General features: G+C 39.3%; 1 long non-coding RNA gene across 2 annotated transcripts; it reads left to right on the plus strand.

Moving 5' to 3' along the window:
* The first annotated feature begins 372 nt into the window (after positions 1-372).
* On the plus strand, positions 373-21,202 carry LOC148055659 (uncharacterized). Of its 2 annotated transcripts, XR_015705152.1 has the most exons (7): positions 373-7,056; positions 8,107-8,208; positions 14,775-14,932; positions 15,391-15,469; positions 17,291-17,488; positions 18,163-18,330; positions 19,113-21,202. It is a non-coding gene; the product is annotated as an uncharacterized LOC148055659 (long non-coding RNA). The 2 variants fall into 2 exon arrangements; XR_015705153.1 differs by lacking the exon at positions 15,391-15,469.
* The last annotated feature ends 2,529 nt before the right edge of the window (positions 21,203-23,731 follow it).

A 23,731-nucleotide genomic window follows, 5' to 3' on the forward strand; every position in this document is an offset into this window, starting at 1 on the left:
CCACGTTCTCCTCTGAAGTGTTTGACAGTGACTCTTTGCAGAGATTCAAGATTGGACTAGATGGGACTATATAGGCTTTGTTTGATGCCAGAAGGAAATATCTGTGTTTCTGTGAAAAATGGTCCAAACAGTATTTAAAAAAAAAAAAAAAAAAAAAAAGCTTCCCACTACACACACTTAGATGCTTGCGGAGCCTTTTAGTTTAGACTCTTCTGCCTGAAAGATACTTACAAATAGCTAGAGTGTGATTAGGTTCATGGAATCAGAGCTAAGGAAGGGAAAGCTGATTAAATGCATCGAGGTGTGTTTTGTTTTGTCTGTTTTATTGAATCTGTTGGACTATTGATCTCTTTTAAGTATTTTGAATAAGCAGAACATTTGGAAGGAAAAAAACCTATGCTAGGGAGAAATGTCTTAAAAATCTTAAGCCTTCCAAAGTTTCTTCTTCTTCCTTTTTTTTTTTTTGGTAAAGAAAAGAAGGTGGTAAAATTGCTGTTTCTGAAATAGGCTATAAAACAAGGAGACTATAAAAAGCTTTCTAAGAAAGCACATCCTCTGTTGAATCCTACATCAAAAGGAAAACGAGAACTCTCTTTCACTCTTCACATGATACCTTTAGTCTGTCTGAAATGGAGTAAGGTTAACAGTGGCTAAGTGACCTATGTCTCAAAATCATATTCGCTTCCTTGGAGACTTAGGCTTTCAGAATCATTTCAGCACTTTGTAAATGTTAACCTAAAGCTCAAAATGGACAGAGTTGCAGCTAGTTCTGTAAGGCAGCTCTTCCTCCTGCTGTCTTGATTACTTCAGGTACACAGCTGCTGTTGCTGATGGTGAATGGGAAAGTGCATTTGATCTGCAATAGGGGATTTTAATGACAACATTGTGTAGACTTGTTTTGGAAAAGAAAAAGTGAAGTTTTGCTGGAATACCTGCAACTAGTTTACACTATTTAATTGGTCATTGTTAATGATGAATAAAGCAGGACCAGGCACGAATGGGTGTGAAATTTTGCAGTAGCAATGGTGGTGCAGGCAGAACTTAGAAATGCCATCATATCAGCTCATCTCTAGCAGCCTGTATGTCCACGTTTAACTCAAATTATGTGACAGGGTGTTGTAAAGAGGATACCTTTAGGAAGAGAGGACAGCATGCCTGATGATGGTGTAATAAAGATAATTTCAGACTGCAAACCATTGCTTGGGCTAAGTATGTTTCAAAGAGTCCAGTTGATGTCTGCATTCAGGCTCCAGAATGTATTTGGACCCTGACAGCCCACTGCCCAAGAAGACGAAAGTTTAGTCCTGGGTGCAGCTAAGGCCATATAGGTGCACAAATAGGTTTCACCTTCAAAAGAATGTAAGATCCATAAGAAAAGCCCCATCCCTTTGGATAGCAACTTTCTCCTCGTGCTCCGCTGCCAAGCGAAGTGCAGCCCAGCAGAACGGTCGCTCGCTCCTCCAGTGCATCTCCACTGCTCTCCCCGGAGGGAGCAGACGGGGGAGCTCAGCTGTCCTGAGTTGCCTTGCTCCCTTTGCTGCTGCTTCTTACTGCTCTGCAGCACATTGCACTTGTACGGCACCCTCTGCGTTTGTAAAGAGAACTGTTTTGTTTCTTTCTACCTGAAGTTTTAGGGGAGGTAAAAAGAAAACCTGTAAGAACTGTAGGAGAGGCAAAAGCAGGAGGTGAGCAGGATGGTTTGGTGGGAGGGAGAAGAGAACGAGTGCTAAAGGCAGTTACATTAGCATCCAAAATAAATTCATTCAATCTTGCACTGGCAGGAATTACTCCAATGATTTTAGGGAAGCTGGAAAGCATATTAAGTGGTTCTTTCTTACGCTTTCTCTCCCAGCAGCCATTTTTTGCTGTACTGGGGGGCAAGGTATTGGACTATGTGTCTGGTCTGATAACATATGGCTGGCTTTAGGAGTTCTCACAGTGGGATGGCTCGCTTCACAAGCTTCTCGCCCCAAAAAGGCAGCATTTAAAGAAAATTAAATACTTAAAAACTAGTCTTATTATTGAATTTATAGTCATATTGTGATCCCAGGCTGCTCTTGGTTTTCAAATTTCTGTGGGTAAGTAGTAAATGTGAAGATTTTCCTTCAAAATGGCAATGGTACTTACGAATCAGCAAAATGTATACCTGGTCTTTGCTCTTCCTTCTTTGGTGTACTCCCTTCTTGAAATCATTGTTTTAGAGCATTGATAAATCTGAAGAAGCCAGCCTTAAGCACAGCCGGTTTGGCAGTGGCCTGTCCTGGAGGAAGTTGTTAACAAATGTAGCAAGTGATAGTAGAATGTAACTGCCTTAATGCCTCCTTATGTTTTATGTCATATATTTGTTCAGTGAGCCTAATGACGTGAGAGTGAGATCCAATTCTTTCCCCTTTCTGTCTTTAACTCACATTCTGTAATGACAAGTCTATGATGATTACTTTGAACTTTTGCTCTCATACTCAGATCAGGACGTGCATAACCAACATGAACATTTTGTCCCTCAGGGGCTTCAGGTAGGAGTATTTTTCTGTTCTGTAATATCTAAATATTATTCAGTTGAATAACTGATTTTCTCACCTCCTCCAAAAGGTCTGATTATGCTTACACTAAAATGCAAAGTCTATAACAAATGCCAACCTATTACGTTTACCAGAGGGTGGGAAAACAGTAGTAGTTGAGTGGTTGTTCTCTTTCAAGAATCCATGCAAACTGGAGTAAAAGTGAAGTCAGGCTTCAGTTCATTGGCTTAATTTATGTTCGATGTGAGCTATTGCAACCTCTGCTATAGAAGAGCTGTCTTGGCTATTCTCACATTTGGTTATAGAGTCAGCCCTCATCTCGCTTAGTTTCAGTTCTGTATTTCCAAGAAGGATGAGTCTGCTGAGCCTTGCATACAGGCGTGTGAACTCATTTCAACTCGTAGCTATTTCCCAGGACCAATATTATTACACATTTATCTCACAAACCTACTCCATTAAAGGATGTCAATACATATGTTAGACTTAAAGACTTCCTAACTGCTCTTACCTTGTAGCAGTCCCTGTTGTTCTGAATCTACACACTGAAAACATTATCTTCTGTCTATGTCAGGATGTCCTTTGCTCTGTATTCTTTCCCTACAGACCCGTTGTACTTTGCATGCCATATTTCCCCTATCAAGGTTGGCAGGTATGCTCACAGGCTTATAAAGGATTTGTTAAAAAATTATCTTGAGACCCTTGTGACTGATTCAAATATAAACAAGTCAGCTGCAGTTCTCCTTTTACAAAGGAGATGGCATAAAGGCACTGCTTGAAAAATGGAGGAAAATACATAGCTCGTTTATATGTTAAGGGAGACAAGCCTTCCTGGGATTGTAGCCACTGGGACCGTGACAAGACAGCAAAACTCTGGAGCAAACGCTTAATAGAGGTATAAATTCTCTCTGGGGACAGATGCTCCACTGCTGTGAATTCTCACAGTTTCAGCAGCGCAGTGGTAGCCAATACCAGCTAGGAATCTGCTCCATCCTTTGAGAGGGAAAGGCTTTCTGGAAGTTTTCACTTGCAAGATCCAGGCTTTCACATTGCCTTGGCTTAGCAATTAGTTTAGAACTATAATCCCTAGATGGTCTGGGATTGCAAGCCTAATCAAGGAAGCGGTGTGCTTTGAGCGAAAAAAAACCTCTGAAGGTCGCTTCCTTCTCAGAGGAAAGGGAATGGTGTCCCTTGGTTTCCCCCACAAACATAAACTTTCTGAAGACATGAACATACTTGTAGCTACTGGGGATTTGTCTGGCTATTCAAAAGGCGGCTGGAATGATAGTACACAAAAAATAAGAACCTGGAAAACAGGGCTCAAAGAAGGGAAGAGAGACATAAGACCACAATTAGCAAGCTACTCACTTGCTTCCCTTTTTAAACATAGAGTTCTCTCTAACTTACACTGTAGGCAAGCCCAGTCCTATCCTCCCTAAAATTTTCTGGCTTTATTCTCAGAGTAGAAGAGACTTATCTGCTTGGTAAAAACTACTGTACATAGTTTATGCAGTGCTTGCAAACAAAAGTGAAAGTTTTCTCTCTAGTCCTATTTGAATTCCTGGAGCTGTAAATGAGACTTACTCAACTTTTAGTGTCTAGAATGGTAGTAAGTTGCATCTATATATATATAGATATAGATAGATAGATAGATAGATAGATGTATGTATACTGGTACGTATGTTCATGGGAAGAGCGTATTAAAATGTAGTGACACAAAAGTAATTTTCATTTCAATTTCAGAGAATAAAGCAAATCCATCTTCTATCGGTCATACTTCTCCCACATTGTCTGCCTCAGGGAATGGGATTTGAATTGTTCAAATGAAATTAGAATGTCATGGCCTTGACCTGAATAGAAACAAGAATAAAAAGAAAAAAATTATATAGAAGATGCCTGTGTAATCTGTGGGGCTTCTAGGGCTGTTAATTTGTGAGCTTTGTTAATTCAGTAGCAATAACCTCCTATATTGCAGCCGAGTGTCAATATTAACACATGGTATTATGTGCATTAAAAATGCTCTGTTTGCCCTTCCCCCACCACCACCCCAACATGCATGATCAGTTTCAGGTATAACACTCTAAAATTTATATTATATTCAGCCAATCCAGATCTCATTACATTAGACAAACACTGTACAGGAAGAAAGTGGATCACATAAATGCCACTAATAATATTCATGAATTTTCCTACTGTAGTAGGTTGGAAATATGGTACCAATAGTCTCTTACAAATTACTCTGTTTAAGTTCTGGTATTGTATTTCTGTATTTTTTCATTACTATTGAAGAGGTTTTGATTCATTTCTTCAGAGAAAATTCAATGCTTTACAGTTGCTGTTTGATCTCTACCATTGATGATAATGTTCATCTCTCTTACCACCCTTCCACCTTCCTGCTGGTCTCTGGATGTCAATCTGTATCACAGACTGGAACCTCAAATTGCTGTAGCTTTTCATAGAATAGGGATTCCTTCTTTTTTTTTTTTTTTTTTTAGTGTGCTTTGAGTCAGCCAAAATTTATGACTGTTCAATACTGTTTCAGCTACTGTAGATAATAGTTTCATTACCTGTTGTCTTCTGATGTAAAGCTGTTTGCATACTGGTAGTTGCTGTTGGATGTCGTGTTGTAAAACAGCCCAAAATATGGGAATAGAAATATGGCATATATATTATATATTTTTACTGCATATATATAATAGATGTAAAATACATAAGTAAAAACATATATAATATTGCACATGGTCTAGGACAACTGCAGGTAAGTCTTCTGGAGGAGTCTTATTAACGGAAAAGCTCCAATCTTAATTTGGACTGTGCTGTAGTGTTTAATAAAAATATTATCTGTGACATTAATTTCTATAGAATCCTTTAACACAATTTAAAATAAGATTCTATCTAACAAATTCCACAGGTTTTCACAATAATTTCTGTATTAATCCATGGCTTTTCTATGGCATTTTATTGTTTCAATTATTCTTTTTTTTTAGGTTGCACAAAACCTTCCCATAAAGAAGTACAGTGTCTTCTACTTGTGGTTTGCTAAAGTCCTAGAGCAACCTGTGGTATAAAATGCAAAAGTAGTATGCTCTTGACAAGAACAGGTCTGTGTTTATGGAGCATTTTTGATTACCTGAAAAGATCACTTGTGCATACTAATTCAAGAAAGCTCTTCTCTTGGTTATGGCATGTGTATGTTGAATGCCTTTCCTGGTCTGTCGCTAAAAACATCAAGAGGGTAACGATCTACAGCCTACTAGTGGGTTTGAGCTTCAAAGAAGAAAGCATGGTGAAATGGAACGATGGGAAAGTCAGTGAGTGCTGTGAGGTCTTTTTAGTGAGACTACTGCAGCTAATTCACAAATCTTTTTCCTCTTCTCTCACTCTCCTGTCTATTTTTGGAGGAGCTGGGGCCAGCAGGAGAGTTGGCAGATCCTGGGGCATTGCGTTATCACCACTGTGTTTCACTCTGTTCTGTTCTCACTAGTCTGGGGCCCTTCTGATACGCTTCATCATTCACATGGCCGTGAGGTCTTGAGGGGTTTCCCCAGTGATGGTCACATTACTCACCACATTACATCTGTGAATACTAGCTTCAGAAGTTCCTGGCAAGAGAGCAGTTTTTCTGGAGCTGACCTCTTGCTTGACCATAAAATTTCAACACCATTTCTTGTTTTTTTTCATTCCACCTGCTGTGGAAGGAAAGGTGAGTAATGGGCTCTGGAGGGGACAGGAGATCAGATTACTTGCTACTGGCTCTTTTACTTGTTGACCACAAAGTTTATTTGTTGACTAGGTCAATTTATTTTTTTTATTATTTGTTTATTTCAAACAGGTGAAATAATGTGTGATTCTGATTCGCTTGGGCAAACCAAATCTTTGTGACTGACAGCATACTTTTAATAGATTCCTCCAGCAATGATTAGGCCAACGTAATTAGGCCAATGCAGTGCTTGAATTGGTATTTACACTCACGTATGAATATTCAGTGGCGTAGTATTTTTGGTGGCACAGTTTGTTTTCTGTAATTATAGTAAGCCTGCTTGTCAGATAATACCAATATATTGATTGGTATAAAATGGCACTAATTAGAGAAATCTGAAAGGTCTAGAGGGTCAGAGATGTGCTGCTTATTGTTGGTGTTTATTTCTTTTGACTAGGCTGAGATGTATGAACTGGATCTTTTCTAACTTGGTGGTTAAGGTATAGCAGTCTTCATTTTAATACAAAATTGCTATTGGTGCTGAATTTCTGTAGTCTCTTCTCTATCCTCTCATGTTTGTGACTTCTGTTGACTAAAGTTATTAAAACTCTTGTGCATTCTGGATATGAATAAAAAAATAAAAATCATTATTATTACATTCACTCTCTACTACCAGAGATCCACAATTTTTTTTTCACAGCAGATTGCTGCGCAGAGTATTTTGAGTTATAGCTTTATTTACCTTCATCCAAGAATTTTGCAGCACAGGAGCTGTTAATAATCTAAGCGAAAAGGGAAACACCAGAGAAAATACGGAAACTTGTTCAGCCTCAGTCCCAGGTAAGCTTGTTGCAGGTTTAATGCAAGTTCTCTGACATATGAACATGTAAGAGAGACATGGAGGAGAGTTGAAGGTGGTGGTGTGGGGGAAAACCCAAGCATTCACATATGGTTTATCTGCCTCCTTTCTTGAGCTCGTTGCTCTTATTCTCTTGCTGTGCTGACTGACCACAAAATAGCTACAGATTTCCATCTTCCGCCCTGTCTCAGGTTTATCAGGCAAGCAATCCAAGCAGGGTAGGGCAGAGGCATTCTGTAGCCTCGATTATGGCATTGAAGACTGCACAAGATAAAGCTACAGGGCACAAAGTGCAGTCAGTGCAGCCCACAGGACAGTCTGGAGGTGTTGCAGTGTTGAGGAAAACCATTCTGCTTTCTCTGCACAAAAGGATAGCTGCCTTTGTATTCCCATGGGAGGTTGTGGCACCTGAAAACCTTCATACCTAGTAAAACTGCGTACTCGAGTATAAGCAGGCAGGTTTTGAGGTCAAACCATTTACTGTACAGAGGGCTCTCTAGAGCAATAACTATCTTGTCCTCCTTTTCTTGTGTTTCTGCAAGGTCTAACATGGGGTTGTGGTCCACAGCTACGCACCTAAATATATACTGTGAAATATACATGTAGTGAAATACGCATAACAGATTCATGTTAATGTGGAGCTAGGCAGGCATTGCTGTAATCATTTTTTTTTCTTGAATCTGCACCCGAACAATCACATCGCTCAGGTGAATTTGCATAGAAAAAATTCTTTATGCCTGTAGTTAAGAATACAACATATCGAATCCTGATATCCAAGCCATTTGAATCAGATTTCCGTTAGACAAGGCAATTTTTCATACCATGACAACCATCAGCCTAATATAGGAGATTTCCCTTTCCTTTCAAAGGTGGTGCTATTATTTTTACTAAAGGAAAGGACAGCCTTCCAGGATTTTAAATTCCGAATATATGAAATAGGTTTTGAATCTCAAAGCAAAATGTGATTTCATAAAGTTGTTTTTTTAATAAAGTTATTTTTTGATGTAGCTTAAAATAGTGTTTTCTCCTAGGCATATCTGAATTCAGCACAGCCAGGAACTCAGCCTCGGTTGAACACTGAGCCTTCTATATGTATAAGCTACCGATTGATGCTCTGCTTCCTAATTACATGGGTGAGTAGGAAAGAACCAAGCGTTTTCTGTTATCTTCAAAGGCCAGAGAGAGACCATTATGGTAGTCTGATCTGACTTCCCGCGCAACAAAGGCCATTTGCCAACACTTGAAGTAACACACATTTTCATGAATACTGGATTTGTTTCCATTTTAAATATTTTGTCTATGTCAAGCAAGTGCAAAAGGTGTTAGAAAGGAGCTTCAGCAAGGAGTAAAAAACAGGAGAATTTGGAGTCCAGCCATTAGGATTGAGACGAGGAAGAGATGACCTTGCAGTTCAAAGCTACTGTGAGAGGTAGGGAAGAGTTTTGAGCAGCAAGAGGATAAACAAGGAAAGAGAGATGAGAATTTCCATTTAAGAGAGCAGAGAGCAAGTAGAATTTTAATCTTGAGAGATTGACCTAATACAGATTATGAGTCCAAAAATGGAAAAATGCAGACTAAGATGTATAATTTGTCATGCTAAAGAAATATTTATCTCTAAGGCTGTCCATTCTGCCTTTTAAAGGCTAAAGTTTCTGCCGTGCCCAGTTCTGCACATTTATGGCTTTGGTTAAATATCCTTGTCCTTTTTACAGCTGTTAGCCATAAGCCAGACCTGTTGTATAATGGGTTGGCACATTGCCCCTGAGTTTGTTGTTGATTATCCAAGGCTTAACAGAAATAGGCAGGCTTCAAACTGGTATCTCCAGCTTATTCCTAGGAACAGTGTATTTTTCTCCACTTTACCTTGTCTTCCCCCACCATCTTTATTCATGTAGCCTGTCCTATCATAAGCCAAGACCATAAGGTAAAATCTTTTTGGGAAAGAGACGCTGTTTTACGAGAGACTCATGCAAATGGCTACACTCTATATTCCCTTGAGGTAGGATCATGTCTTAGGCTTTTGTGGCATAGTGCAAGACTCTTCTACAGATTTTGTGACTTAGCAAGCCAGATGGTCTCATGCTATTGTATGATGTAGTGCAGCACTTCTGTGTGTCAGGGAAAAGAAAACTTGACATGTTCTAGGAAACTAGAGCTCTCTACTGATGCACAGGCTTTGAACCTTTGGCATCATAAATATGGTTGGGTGGGTGGATGGATTCCAGTCCACTATGGAGCTTCAGCAGAATGCAGCAGCGTTAATTGATTGCATTAACAATGTGTTCTCACAGTGAAGGGTTGAAATAGTAGCGCATGGTTGTAGCTGGAAAAGGCTTGCTCAAAAGACATAGACCACATAAAGCACTTAGGTCTCAGTGCAGCAGAGTTCATGGCTATGTCTGTATGACCAAATAGCACTGTTAAACAGAAGCAGGTGTGTCCAGCAGAACAGTTGGGGCTGAGGACACAGCCCTGTGTATTTCAATAGCTTCCTGTGGGTCGACTGTATCTTGGTGCTGTGAACTTGGTGGCCATTAGTGGCTGGAGAACATTAGGTGGACTCTTGGAGCGCACCATCTGATTGAGTTTCATCCAAAAGGGATCCAGTTTTTACACTCCAAAACCACTCCATAGTGTGAACCAAAAGTGTGGTAAGTGAGACAGAGTTGCTCCAAAAGTGCAATCCTGATCCAAAGCAAGATATTGATGTACGTGCATTTCATACCTACCCCATGAATGCACACGGGACCGAGCGACTGAGAAAGACAGCTATTGTGTGATCCTTCTTCCATTTAATGAAAAGCCATCCTGTGCTGGATGAGTTTAGCAGTACTAAACTCTGCTAGGTAGCAGGCAGACTGCCTGGTCTTCCCAACTGTGTGATCTCAGTTCACTTCTGCCCACCCTTTGCTCCCTTCCTTAGCCTCAAGCTGTCAGTATTTTGAGCTAGTTGGACTTCAGAAAGAAAAGAGTGAGTTAAGCCTTCTTGCATGTTTTTTAAAAAAACACTTGAATATTGTTTTTTTGGTGGATTTTCAGATCTTCAAAGTTCATGTTTTCAAGCTTTACGCTGCACTTGTTCTAATACAAATTCCATGAGCATTTTCTGTGGATCTCTGATCCTTAAAGTTTAAGATGATGAAAGTAATTAGCTAAATGGTTGTTCTCTAAATACAGGGAAGCCTTTTAAGTAAGGGCATAGAAAGAATTAACCTTTTTTCCCTCCCCACATACCTCCTAGAGATTTGAACAATTGATTTTACATAGATAACAAATTAAAGTTTAATAGCAGTATGATGAATACACTTCAGTTCTGCAGCTTATTTCACATGCTCTTGAAAACCAATGCTTGGGCACAATATCAATAAAGGATAGGTGACATTTCTGGAAATTGGCATAAACATGGAGTCTGTGAGGCTGTTTTACTCCTTTAGCTGTCATTTTTTCAGGGTGTTTTTTTTTTGTGTGTGTTTTTTTGTTTGTTTGTTTGTTTTTTAAGGAGAGCAGACTTCAGAAAACCCAAAGGGGTAACTATTAAATCAGAACATACACGAATATACAGTCCCTTTAAAGAACATTTCCAGCAAGAATCCCATCCACTTTCTGGGACTGCCAACTGGCCTGAACCACCTGAGTCCATTGGGTTGTTACATGTACCACTAACTAAAGAATATGGAGATACTGCAAAAATCATTCCAACTACTAAACCTTATGTGTCTTGGTAACTGATTCTGGAAGATATTTAATGCTGTGTAGTCATTAATGTCCCTTGACTCAGCTTACCCTTTCCACTAATTCTACGTCAAGGTAATCCAACAGTTTATAGTGCATTGTTCCCGATCCACCCTGACATAAGGGAGAAGACAAAGAGGTCTCTTGGTCTATATTTTATAACAAGAACTATGGAAAACGGTGTTCTGTGTGATCACTTAGAATAGCTGCCACTTTTCTCTGAGGCTTCAATTTTGCAAACTGTCCACAAAAGGTTATGAACACAGATTTTTAGTACAGCATCCATGGCAAGAAATGGAGAGAGAGTGGCTATGCACAGCTATTCCCCACATCAAGATCTGTTTTCATGTAATTTTCTACTGTATTCTGAACTAACCATGAAAAATCAAATTAGGAAACAGTATAATTAGTTTCGAGGAAGAGTTGCTTACAGGCTTTTAGGTATTTTCGATCTCAGTCTGCTGTACTCAGGTGTGATAATGGATAATTCATTTGCTAAACTAGAATAAGATTTTACTACTAAAACATCTTGTCAGAAAATTTGTAAATTGAAGCCAAGAAGTCAAAAGACAATGAAAGCAGTCATGTATGTCTAACAAAAGATATGTGTGCATATCCTGCTTTTAAAACTCATGAGCATAAATGTGTAAATAGAAACATTCTAAATGGTAGAAAAGTCCATCACTGAAGGAATCACCCTTTAATATAGGAATTTGCAATACAAGTTATAGAATCTTACTTCAGGAATCTTTACAGCTAGTTATTCTGTATTTTGAATGTGTTGCATCAGATATATAGACCACAACTTGAGATATGACTTCTGTCTGAGCTGAAACTCTTCACTTCATTTTTTTTTTTTATATACAAATGTATATGCTTCATATACAGTCTATGATTAAACATATGTGCTTTGCCTTTCGGAAAATCAAACACGTAATGTGTGATCCAGAAATGGCTGAATCAAGGAAACAACTACATTGACTTTAGGCGTCTACTTTGATGTATAAATGCGGGGTTTTGGCACTTTTGACAAGAAAAGCTTTTCCTTTGTCTTTTGGTACTCTATGATTTTCATTCCCTTCATCAGAACAATAAGTCTTTCCTAATTTGCAGTGGTGAATGAAAAAATTTGTACATTAATTTATTTTGTGCACTAGCAAGTAAACCATTTTACAAGAGTGGCTGCCACTTCAGTAAACATATTCTGTTTCTCTTTTTTGTTAGTGTTAGCATATCTTTAATTATTTATGATGCTTCATAGTGTACTAGTCAATGTTCTGTCCTATGTGTGTGGAAATAATGAAACAATAATAATAAGAATCTTGACTGCAGCATGTGCCCTATCTTTGAAAGGTGAGAAGAGTCCACAAATGCTGTTTTCTTCAAATAATAAGCAGTGCTATTTAGGAGAGTGCTTATAAACAAATGTCTTACAGGACTCTTAATGCAGCGTCATTTTAAAGGTTCTGCTTTTGTCAGAGAATTAAGCTAAAAACCATCTGCTTTCTGTCTTAGAAACATTGGACTAAATCCAAATCAGGAGATAGTAGCCTCACTTGCACTGAACTAGATTCACTTTAATACTAATTGGAATACCAGGTACCTGTAATTGCCTCCCAGAGCCTGTGAGAAGGGAGCAACAAGATGTCCTTCTCTCTTCCCCTGCTGGCTACAGCTCTGCTCTGAAAGAGATGCCCAAGGGCAGGGGCTGGAGTAGAGGAGTTACCATGGACTTTGTGCCCCACATAGCCTAGTGGTCTTCCCAGTGCTTTTCCTTCTCTTGTCTGTACCCCCCCTGCCTGTGACCTTGTCTTCTTTTATGGTCACCTGTGGAAAATTTGCCTTCTCCTCCTTAGAGGTCATGTGGCCACATCCCTCACCAACACTTAGTGTTCTTTCCCAAATTACTCATTGCTCCTTTCCTAAACCTCATGCTCCCTGCCACTTTTATTTAACCCTTTCTTCCCATTGACATCCACTGGTTTTCCATGCTCCTCATATACAATGTGTTAGTGTAGCGTGAGACTGCACGCTGCTGCTCAAAGCTGCTTGTCTCAAGCCCATAGGACAATGTCACCCCAATGCTGACATGAGCTCCCTATACTGTTTTCAAAGGCAGAATGGGGAAATTGCTTCTGCAAGGAACGTAAGACAGATGGCTGTAAATACAGCAAGTACTTACTTGCTGGAGGGAAATAAAACCTGTGCCTATTGCACCCTGACAGATTGGTTTGAAAGGGTTCCATGCAGTTTATAATCTCCAGCCTGGTAAAGAGAAATTTATTTAGCATCAATGACTCCCCCCATTTAATCCTAACTCATTCACTGGGAAGAGAAGGCATAAGATTATAAGTAGTAGCTTGGTAGCTATAAGCAACTGTTTTAGGCATCTTAAATCGATTTATCTGTAGGCTATGTGGAAATTTCAGGACGAGGAAATACTGAATGTGAGAGACAGTTGTACCTTTCCATGAAGAAAAAGGTCACAAGAAAGAGCTTGTCAGCCAGGTAGCCAATAAACATAAATTTTGCCTTGTGTGGATCAATATAAGGTCATGTGTTCATACCTGATTACCTTAGATGGATTAAGATATTGGATATTATTTAGATAATAAAAGACAGGTTTGGCATCATGATGGTACTTCTTTGTCCTTGAACCTCTGTGGTTGGAGAGGTTCCCATTTGTAGATGCCAGATGGTTCTTGAAACCTGGTTGCTGAAATGAGGGAAGATTTCTACCCAGACGGGTAGTTTTCCTATTAGGTTTTCTTTGGATATTCTCTACTCCTGGTTTTAATACATCTTTCTTCTTTAGTATTGTTTTCATTTTCAGTCTGTATCCACTTTCTCTCTTCATGCTTTGTTAATGACCAATTACTAGCACAGTAGCTTGGTTCTAAAATCTTTTTATTTTTACCAGCCAGCACATCTGGGCATGCTCAGAGTTACTGATATTTTTGCAGTAATCTCCTTGGAATTGGGAACATAAAAGTGGGAAGACAGATTTTATTGACTGACAGCTAAAGTATCCATCTCTTCCCATTCACATATCTGTTTTGTGGAAGTGAAAAAAAATCTCTAATAGTCTGTTTCCTCATTAAAATTAGTCTGTAGCTTAATAATTTTCCTACACTGTTCACGCTTATGACAAGGGGTCCATGAGGCTCTCATCCCTGCCTTTGCACTGTTCTGTTATGATGGAGGGCTTCCAAGAAATAGTACTTCCTCCTTTCCACAGCACCTGAAAAGAAACCCTGTTCTGTAGGGCTTAGGCTTTGCCTCCATTTACACGATGGTAAGTGCAGAACACTGCAAAGGAGTCAGTCTTGTCGCTCTCAATCTGTACTGGTGCATAAAGGTGGTCACTAAAGCCCAAGTTTGCCATTTAGTCTTTGGGGGTATATTGCCTGTGAAAGTGTCATTGTCAGGACATGATTCTCCTGGATGATCTTTCTTAGATGATTATTTCAGGCTACAGCTGTTATAATTGATCTTGCTTTATGGCTTTATTGTCCCATGCTTTATTTCATTATTGCTTTTTTTTTTGGGGGGGTGGGGGGGGGTGGGTTGGGTTTTTTGTTGTTGTGGGGATGTCTTTAGGATAAATTCTTTCCATTTCTTTTAGAGTATACCTGGGTCTTTGCTTTTTCAGTCTGTATTTTGAATAGATTAATTTTTTTTTTTTGCTTTATATGACATCTACTAATGTCTTATTATAGGAATAAAGATATTTAGTTTGAGCCTTGTCCCCTTCTGATTGAACCCCTGCTGTAGTATCTAGTGGGTTTCATGTATCTCTTCTCATCACCAGGCCTACATTTTCATAATAGCTAATTAACATAAAAATGTTAATATTAAAGTATTGATTAAAACACACTACTGTCTGAAGCGTATGTGTCCTGGCACAGCAATTTTCAGCAATTTTTCTGGCGCCTGCATGTAAGTACTTCTATTTTTTTCTTTTCAGTCTTCTGCAATGAAATCCTGATGGTCACTTAGGATGAATCATTTTAATTGCACCATGATTTATAACACGGCATTGCTTTAAATCCCACATGCAAATGGAGGTCTCCTGCTCCGCAGCCTCTGACAGAAATGCAGACATTTGTTCCGCTTAGCAATAGGGTAAGATCAAAATATCCAGCACAAATCAATATTACAGTCCAACATCACCTGTAGATATGCATTGTACTAGAAAAGTCAACATAAAATGAGTCACTCTTTCTGTGGCTTTCTTTCCCCTAGTGTATTGGACAAGCTCTGACCTCAGAGGGGGTGGTGGTGTGTGTTTGCTTGTTTGTTTGGCTTTGTGATTTTTTTTATCTACGATTAGAAGATAGATCTTCCAGTCATAAGCCCTAAACATCTAAAGATGGGTAACCCCTCGGGGTAGAATTTAGCAGATTACAGTGGCTGAACACAAAGAGGTTTGTCTTCCAACAAAGAGATGGATGTAACCAGAGCAACCTGTAATGGCTCTTTTAGTTTGGCTCTGGCTAAGAAATGAAAAGTGGTCATATCGGTTAAATAGTAAAAATGGCCTGAATCAATCTTAATGCAACTTTCATCTTGTTTTGCTGCAGGCAGACCCTTTGAGATTGTTTCAGTTCTCAGCACTGGTGGAGAACCCATACCTGTCTCGCTTTTCCTGGAAAACGAGAGGTCAGGCTGGGTTGCTGACATAAGAACTCCTCTTCTCTATGCCACCGCTCTCCAGACAGCAATCTGATTTTCTTCTTTTGCTTTGCATATTCCACAAGGAAGTATAGCTTAGACAGGTTTTTTTTGCTTTGTGTTTGGTTGTGTTTTGGGGTTTTTTTTATTAAATAGCCATGCCTAGTGATTTACCTGAATCTAATGCATTTGTAAGCTGCTAGCTGTTGTAATAAATACACAGAACGCATCCAACTGAGTGTTGCTGTTAGAGATGAGTCTTGTTATTTCTGTAAGCAACTCTCCTTTGTTACTTCAGACCATAAAATGAGTGTAGGAATTAACATACAATATTAAATCATCATTTCAGATACTCCAGTCTCCTTACACTCCTTTGACCCTGGACACTTCATAGACACTCCAAAGTGTCTATGTTGGTGATAAAGTGATGTAGAAAGTGGGTGATTTTTTGGTTGGGGGGTGTGTGTGCGTGTTTGGTTTTGTTTGTGGTTTTTTTTTTTTTCCCCTCTGAACTTCAGTGATTGAGGTTGACTAATTATTTGAAAAGTGATGGTTTATGGCCCTTCAGACTTCTGGAGATTTTGCTTTTGTTTCTTTATTTTCAGCATGCTTTTTGATGTTCTTGAGAACCATACAAGGGAGATCTCCTTTTAACACCCTCATTAGGGAGGAGGAAATATTTTGCTTCCAAAAGCCTGTATTCTGTTGTTTGTTACCACAAGTTTAAAAATAGCAAGCTTAGAAATATTTCAAAGTTCTCTAGAGAATGGAGCCTGGTTCTGGAGGCTGATGGCCAGATTGTGCTACCAGGTATGATATAAATCAAGAATAACTTTGTTGATTGCAGGGCCATTACTCCAGCATAACCAGGAGCAGACTGTGACCCTCGGTTTAATTTCTGAAATGGCTTCTGAATTTATTGGAGCTATGCATCTCTGCAGGACCTTTCATGGCTTTGCTGCAGTGGTAGCCTGATGTAAATCAGATTTCCTTGCAGCTGAGAACAGTGCTGATTATATATGAAGCACTAATAATGTTTGCTGGAGTTTTGTGTTCCTAGGACCATCTTAGGCATTCAAACAGCTTACCCTTCTGCCTGTGACCTGAAGAAAGAGGAAAGTGTTTTACAGTAGTAATAAAAAGATTACATTAGATGAAGTTATTTTCAGTAGCTATATCAGGAAGATTGAGAGTCAATTATCCTGGTCAGGTTCATCTTTAGGACACAAGCAAAGAAGAAGGTTGAGACATTTATACTGTACCAGCAAAAAAAGATTTAAAGATGCTGTGTTTGCACTGAGTACTTGGGCCTTATCAGCGGGAACAACTACTGAGGTCACTGATCATATTTTGGGAGCTGGGAAGTATTGCTTTGATCTCTTTTGGGTGCTCCTTGACCTCTTGGACTCTTTCACTCAGCAGAGAAAGCAGGCTGTGCAGCTTTCATCAGCCGTGGCAGTGAATATTTGGTAGGGAGAATAGTGCTGAGGCTCCTGATGGTATTTCTGTGTTCTGTTTTGTGAATTTCTCCTCTGTTGCTCTGTCTGATTTCAGAAAGCTTTCCAACATTTTTCTCTGCTGGCCCTGCCTGCACTCTCACATTTGTATACAAGTTGTGTATATATAATTTCCCTACAATTAGATGCTAGCTTTTTTCTTTTTCTTTTTTTGAAATAATGCTTACAAGATGTAGAAGACTAGCTTTCCAAAAGTAGCTTTGCTATTTAAGAGCCCTGGCTTCTTTTTAAGTGAAACTTAGCAGTATCTTTTGTCTTATAGGATGCTGTTTCTCTTATGTTTCATCTGCAGAGGGAAATGCTACTTGAAGAAAGGCCATATGCAATGGTGTGTCATTCTGCTACCTATTTTTAAGTATTCACATACCCCCCCACTTATTGGAGAGAAAAATATCTGTTCTGAGAATGTGACAGCTGATCAGTAACCTCTGCCTCTCACAATTACAAGAAAGTGATGATCAGCTGGCGGATGGGACACTGCAGCTGGAAGGTAAGACTAGTGAAGCTATGCTGACATAAATCCACTGAAGAGCTTACTCAATACGTGCCCCAGTTACTCTGTCTGCAAGGCTTTGTCTATGTTTTGGCACCCTTTAGTTATCTTGTCAAGCAGCTGCTTCTTTCGCTTCATTCATCTGTGTTTTTACCGCATTTTTTTTATATATTAAAATTTTGCCTATTGGAGCACTGAACTGTGTTTTCAATCAAAACGAGGTGAGTGTTTGATTCCTATTTGACTGAATGACAGAAATACCAAATCCTTCCAGGATGCAGTGGTATCAGAGAAGCGTTATTATGTTCTCAACAGCTTATGGTGTGCCTGGAAACATGCGCTGTTTTGCCTTTCTAGCCCTTTCCCTTCCTTTCTGGGCACTGTAATGCACTTATGAATTTGGCTGTTTATAGTGAGGGGGATTTCAGTCAGGTTGCACTTCCCCTCCGCTCTGAGTTAATTCTGGCAGGTGAGTGCCTTTATATGCTCACTTCTGGCACAAGTTAAAATGGTCTGATTATCCAAAGAATGAACCTAAAAAATGTAATCATCACTTGATCTGCCATTCTGAAGCAAGACTGTCTAGTAAGAACTCAGTATTTCATTTTGGTAGCATTGATTCACCAGAATTGATTGCCTTTCGGTAAGCAATACACCTATTTCTTCTTCAGTCTCTCTACTCAGCAATCACTTCGTCTTAGCAGTAGCGGCTGAACTGCTAAGGTAGCTGCTGCTGAAAAACAGGGAAACATAAGAAGCTAATCTGAAAAAAAAATATAAAATGCAACAACCCTCAAAGAATTGGCATTACCTTTATGAGGAGCAGCACATTGGAGTTGGTGAGTATCAGTGGAATTCATCTACATCTGCACCTGATGGGGAGAAGTCATGGAGCGAAGCAGGATGTTTTTCTATTGAGATCCAGAACTGGAGTATGATTTATCCCTGCTTTGCTTCTGTACAGCCAAGCTGCTCTGTTAGCTGCACTTAGTGGTCTGTGGGGTATCCTGTAAATATGTTTTCCCGGTTCTGTTCCCAATTGCTGTAAATAAGAAGCTGTTTCACTGACCTTGTTATTTGAGTTGTGTAATACCAGTGCAGATCAGGAAAGAATTCTGCTTGTTACACAGTATTTTTGGCTGTCAGCAACAAATTCCTATTTCTGGATGAATTTCTGCTCCCGTACTTATAATCTATGAGAAGGTTAGATGCTGCTTTAGGTAAAGCCAAGAGAAGTATCCAGGTAAAATTGCTCAGGGAAACAAATCTTCTGATGTTTCTGGAGTTCTGTCATATAAGTCCCCAGAATCAAGCTGCAACTTGCATAAGAATGTCTTTCAATAGCTTTTGTAATTGGCAAGTTTTGTTGAGAAAGAATAAAGATTGCCCCAAAATTTTGGAGTTTCTCCAAAGATATTGTGTGAGTGTGGGTGGGGACGAACAGTTTCTCCTGCCTTGGAGAGGGCTCCCCAGCGTACCTGGGGAAGCAGGTTGCTGGTAATGGGATTACAGACCCTCTCCACTCCCAGTTAATTCTGAAAGCTGGGTGCCTTTGCATGCTTGATTCTGGCAAAAGTTAAAACGGTCTCATTATTCTAAATCCCTGTCCTGTTGTTCACAGCTGATTCACAAGGCTGCCCACTGCTCTTTCCAGTCTCTCCCATTACTGAAGCGTGGAATCTTACCAGGGGTTTTCTCCCCTTTCTTCACCACCGAGTTGTTTAGTTGACTCTTGGAGGGGAGCTGTTCCTTGGATCAAGACAAATTGAAGTAAACCAACAAAATTAGGAAATGGCTGTCTGACATTCAGGTGTCGACAGAGCGCTTCAAACGCCTGGCATGACTATGCAGGGTTAAAAGACCTTATGCTTTAAAACAGCTTACACTTTAAAACAATGGAATTTACATGCTTCAGAGGTTTCCTATCTCCTTATCTTGTCCGTGAGGAATTAATAAGTTAAAGGCATTCAGCTCAGAGTGGTGGCTTGGTTGCATGCCTTTTATTAAGTAGCTGAGGCGTGAGGAGACTGTAGCTCGATATATTTACATAGACTGGAGCTTACGGACATGAAGACTTTTCTTTTGATGCACTTTCTTTAATCCTCTGCACTCCAACTTATCCAGCAGGTGATAAAATATACCTGTCCATTGCAATAAAAATATTATGCTTTTATGTACTGACTTTTCCCCTGAGATCTCCAAACACTTTGTAAACCTTTTGACTAAGCTGTTGTGAAGGGAGAGCCTTTATTCTTATTTCCTACTTAAACAAATTGAGGAAGAAAGGAATAAAGTGATTTGGCCAAGGTTAGTGTGTGAGCTGCAAGGCCTAGAGCTGTATCTAACATCAATTTCTAATTATACATAGCAGTAACTCTTTCAAAATGTTTTAGGGTTTTTTATTTTCTTTTAACTGTAACTTTTTAACTTTGACTTCTTTTTTTTTTTTTTTTTTTTTTTTAGGAAAGGGGCAGGGACTTTTTCAAAGAACTAGTTCCTGATCTTGCAAACTTAAACTTCCAGGCATAGCAACTTTCTTCTGATGCTAAATGTTATGCTTGCGAGCAATGGCTTCATTGCCATGTTTCCACAGAGTGCTTTGGCTGTTGGAGATCAAGCGAAGGCTAATTTTACATTCTGAGTCCTTTCTATCTAGGAACCAAGCAAGCTATTTCAGTAAAACATATAACTTCAAATGGTATCTAAAAGCATTTCTTAAGACTATGGAAAGACATATAGGGTTGTTAGACACAAAAGTCTGAAATTCTGTTCATTGTTTTATACAACACTGCCTAATTTTTTTTTTTTTCCTTTTTTGCCCTGTTCAGTGGCTCTGAGTCTCCTGGGGAGTGGGAGCAATGTGTTCTTGGACAACAAGAGAACAAAAGAAATGTTCTGCAGATATTTCTAACAAAATACCTGATCCTTCAGGTTTTCTGAATTTTTTTGTAGATAAGTGTGTTTATGGTAGACGTATCAGTCTTCAGGAGTGTTTCAGGTTTGTCTCTTCCGTTAGCTAGTGGTGCAACTAATGCCATTGGCTGTTGGGGGCAGGTTTGTGGGTTTTTTTTTTCATCATGTTGCCTTTATTCCTGTCACAGAAAGGTCAGGAGTTAATCATTAGAAATTTAGATTGTTCTATTGAAATTGCTCACTTGGGATCACGGTAGAGGAAACCCAAAACTTTTAAGATGGCAAGAATGGATGCGTATATAGTCCGCAGCATTTGGAAAAATGCTTCTGGAAACAATCCAGGGAACAACTGTGGGTCCTGGGCAACTCTAGGCAAGCTGGTGAGGGTTGTGGGTGTATAACCTCGTGAATTTTAAGTCCTTTAAAAATGTTACTGACCAGAGCCTCAACACAGTTACATTACTTTTTAATACCTATGTGTTTAAATATGCACCTAAGCCTACAGTGCCATCCTCAGGCACTCCCCACAGGAACAGGTCTGCTATCAGTACTTCCATCTTTTGGTAGCGCTTTCTGTCAGATGCTCCTTTTCCATTTTTTCCCCAGTATATACACAGAAGAGGTGGTCTGCCTGTTTTCTGTATATAGCTCAGGAAAAGGAGTAATGAAACGACCATGACATTCATTTATGCCAGCATTTCATTTGGTAGATTTTCTTTTTTCCTCACTGGTAAATGGGAAACTTGAAAAATTCCCTATGTTATCTATAAATACAGTGATTACCAAATAGTGGTCCAGTTTGGCTTGTTCATGGATGTATTTTTAACAAAAATTTGTACAAACTTGGTAATTCTGTGTGCTTTCACATGTTGTCAATATTAAAGGTATCACTGATGTTTGGGTTTTTTTCCTGGTGCTTTTTCTTCAGAATGATTGATCTATAATAAATGAGGTAAATATATGGGAAAACCTCCATAGTCTTAATCATTTCTTGATTCTTCTTCAATTATTTCTTGATTCTATTCTCACATATTTGGACTTCCTATCTTTCTCCACCTCTTTCCCCTCAGTCCTGATTTTTGACGACTCCTGCTATCCAGCCTGTGTCCCATTCCTCTGTAGTTTACAGAAAGCAGAAGAAGCAGGGTTGAAGGAGTAATTTGTAACTGTAATGTTTTAGTGCTTACCCTTTCTTGGCTGTCTCTTTTTTTTCCTCTAGAGACTACCTGGCGAGTGTGGAAAAGAGGCAGAGGCAGGGGAATCCTGCCAACTGAGCCCAGTGACTTTGGATGCTTGGAATCCAATTACTATGAATTCTCTTTTGGTTTGCCAAAATGCTTTGGCTGAGTTCAAATATGTGCATCAACTTTCTAGTCCCAAATGTGTAGCATAACAGATTTGGAGAATCTGCATGTAAAAAAAAAAATAAAATCACAAGACATACAGAAAATTCATGAAGGTAATTTTAAAGTGCCATTGGCTTTTGCATTTATTGTAGTCAATTCTGTAGCTGATGTTTCATGAATTTTTAGTACTGATGTAATAGTTTTCAACTGTAGAAGCAACTTTGGGATTAAAATGATATCTTAAACTACCACCAGCACACACATTAAATAATCACATAAACAAAATATTGACCTGTAGAAAAGATAAGTACTATGTTTGTCCAGTATGGAGTAGCTACAGTTTATGGTGGAAGATTTTTTTGCTGCTCATGTCATAGGCAGAAACATAAAATCATAAGGCAGAAATGAGTAGCACCCTCAAATGAAGGCTGCTTTCATAACATGGGTTCAAGAAACTGCCGAACTGGTAAGAAGGAATTGGTAGGTGTGGGATATATTATGACAGCGGTCTTGTGGTGTGCCTGCAGTGAGAAATACAAACATCTTAAACTCGAAGGTAATGATGCTTCAATAATTTGTGTGCTTCTGTATGTACATGTTTGCACAGCAGCAGCAGTTATTGGAACCGATGCTAGATATTTCTGGTGTTTTCATTTGGTGCAGGGTTTTGCTACTTGTAATTTTGAGATGTGATGGCATTAGACATTGCTCAAACACGTGCCAAAACAAGCAACCTGATAATTGCTTTTTTGCTTTTCCATTGTTCTCTGCTATGGTAACTGCTTTAATGCTTTATGTGTTTGCACTGACTTATTTTTATCTGTAGTGTTTTTTAAAAGCATCAAAGATGCTGATAGAGCACACTTGCATCATCCAGCCAAGTGTTGCACTAGTATTCCTTGGATAGCTTTTCTGAATCAATCATATTTATATTGCTGTGATCATCTAAAGTAGGTTTCTGTAACTATGTATTTTTGCTCAACAAGATACTAGAACAAGATACTGTTACAGTCAAGAAAAACAAACAACTTTGCTTTCCTGGAAGTAAAATATTTATAGAGAAGAAGCAGGTGTGAAGTCCACTGGCAATTCTTAAAGCAGAGAATGAAACACAAAGCAGATGAGTTTCATTGCCATCTTGGGATGCTGTTCAAGGGTATTGCAGACAGCAGCAGTAGTTGAAATGTTCATAGCCACATTCTGCATGAGGGTAAGAGCTACGCAAGATCGGCTTGGTGTGGATTTGCAGGCTGTACAAGGTCCTCAGACCTGTCCCCTGGCAGAGCCCTTGTGGACAGCTGGGCTCTTCCCTGGGAATTGGGGCTTCCAGCTGCAGAGTTCAGTGCTGCTGCCTATTTCAGTCCTTTGTGTCCCCGGGGCAGGGTGCTTATGTGGTCACAGGTGGGCAAACCAGCTGTCTCTGCACACAGGGAACCACAGAGGGCGGAGGTGGTGGCGACCTGTTGCACACGTGAAGCACAGTGGCAGGGAAGTGTGAGGGGCTGGCCTGAACACCGCTTTCTGTACTTGAAATGGCAGTTTGGAAAGAGTGTCAGCTCTTGCCTCCTTAACCAGATATCTGGTAAAGGCCAAATTTTGGTCTAGTTAAATTCAGGTCACTTCACTGGCATCAAAAGAGGTACGCGGATCTGTGCCAGAAGGGGATCTTGTATATACAGCCATATCATGTTAACATTAGATATCACAATACATTGACTATTACAATATACTCCAAAGTTAATTCCCATCTGACTGACGATCTAGAAAATGCCAGATTTTGAATTTTCTGTGAATGGATATAATAACAATTTATCACCAAATGTCTCTCAAATGCTAATCAAGGCAGAAGAACCAGTAAAGCAAACATCTCTTCAAATTAATCCAAATCAAAAAATCTGTTCAATTAATCAAACTGGCAAAGAATCTAGGAATGTGGGACGAATCAAGAAGAACGACAAGTTTTTCACCTCAGCATCACTGT

The sequence above is a fragment of the Nipponia nippon genome, unplaced genomic scaffold (assembly GCF_047370975.1).
Source record: "Nipponia nippon isolate SJK-2023a ecotype South Korea unplaced genomic scaffold, ASM4737097v1 scaffold_2, whole genome shotgun sequence".
In the NCBI taxonomy this organism is placed as follows: Eukaryota; Metazoa; Chordata; class Aves; order Pelecaniformes; family Threskiornithidae; genus Nipponia; species Nipponia nippon.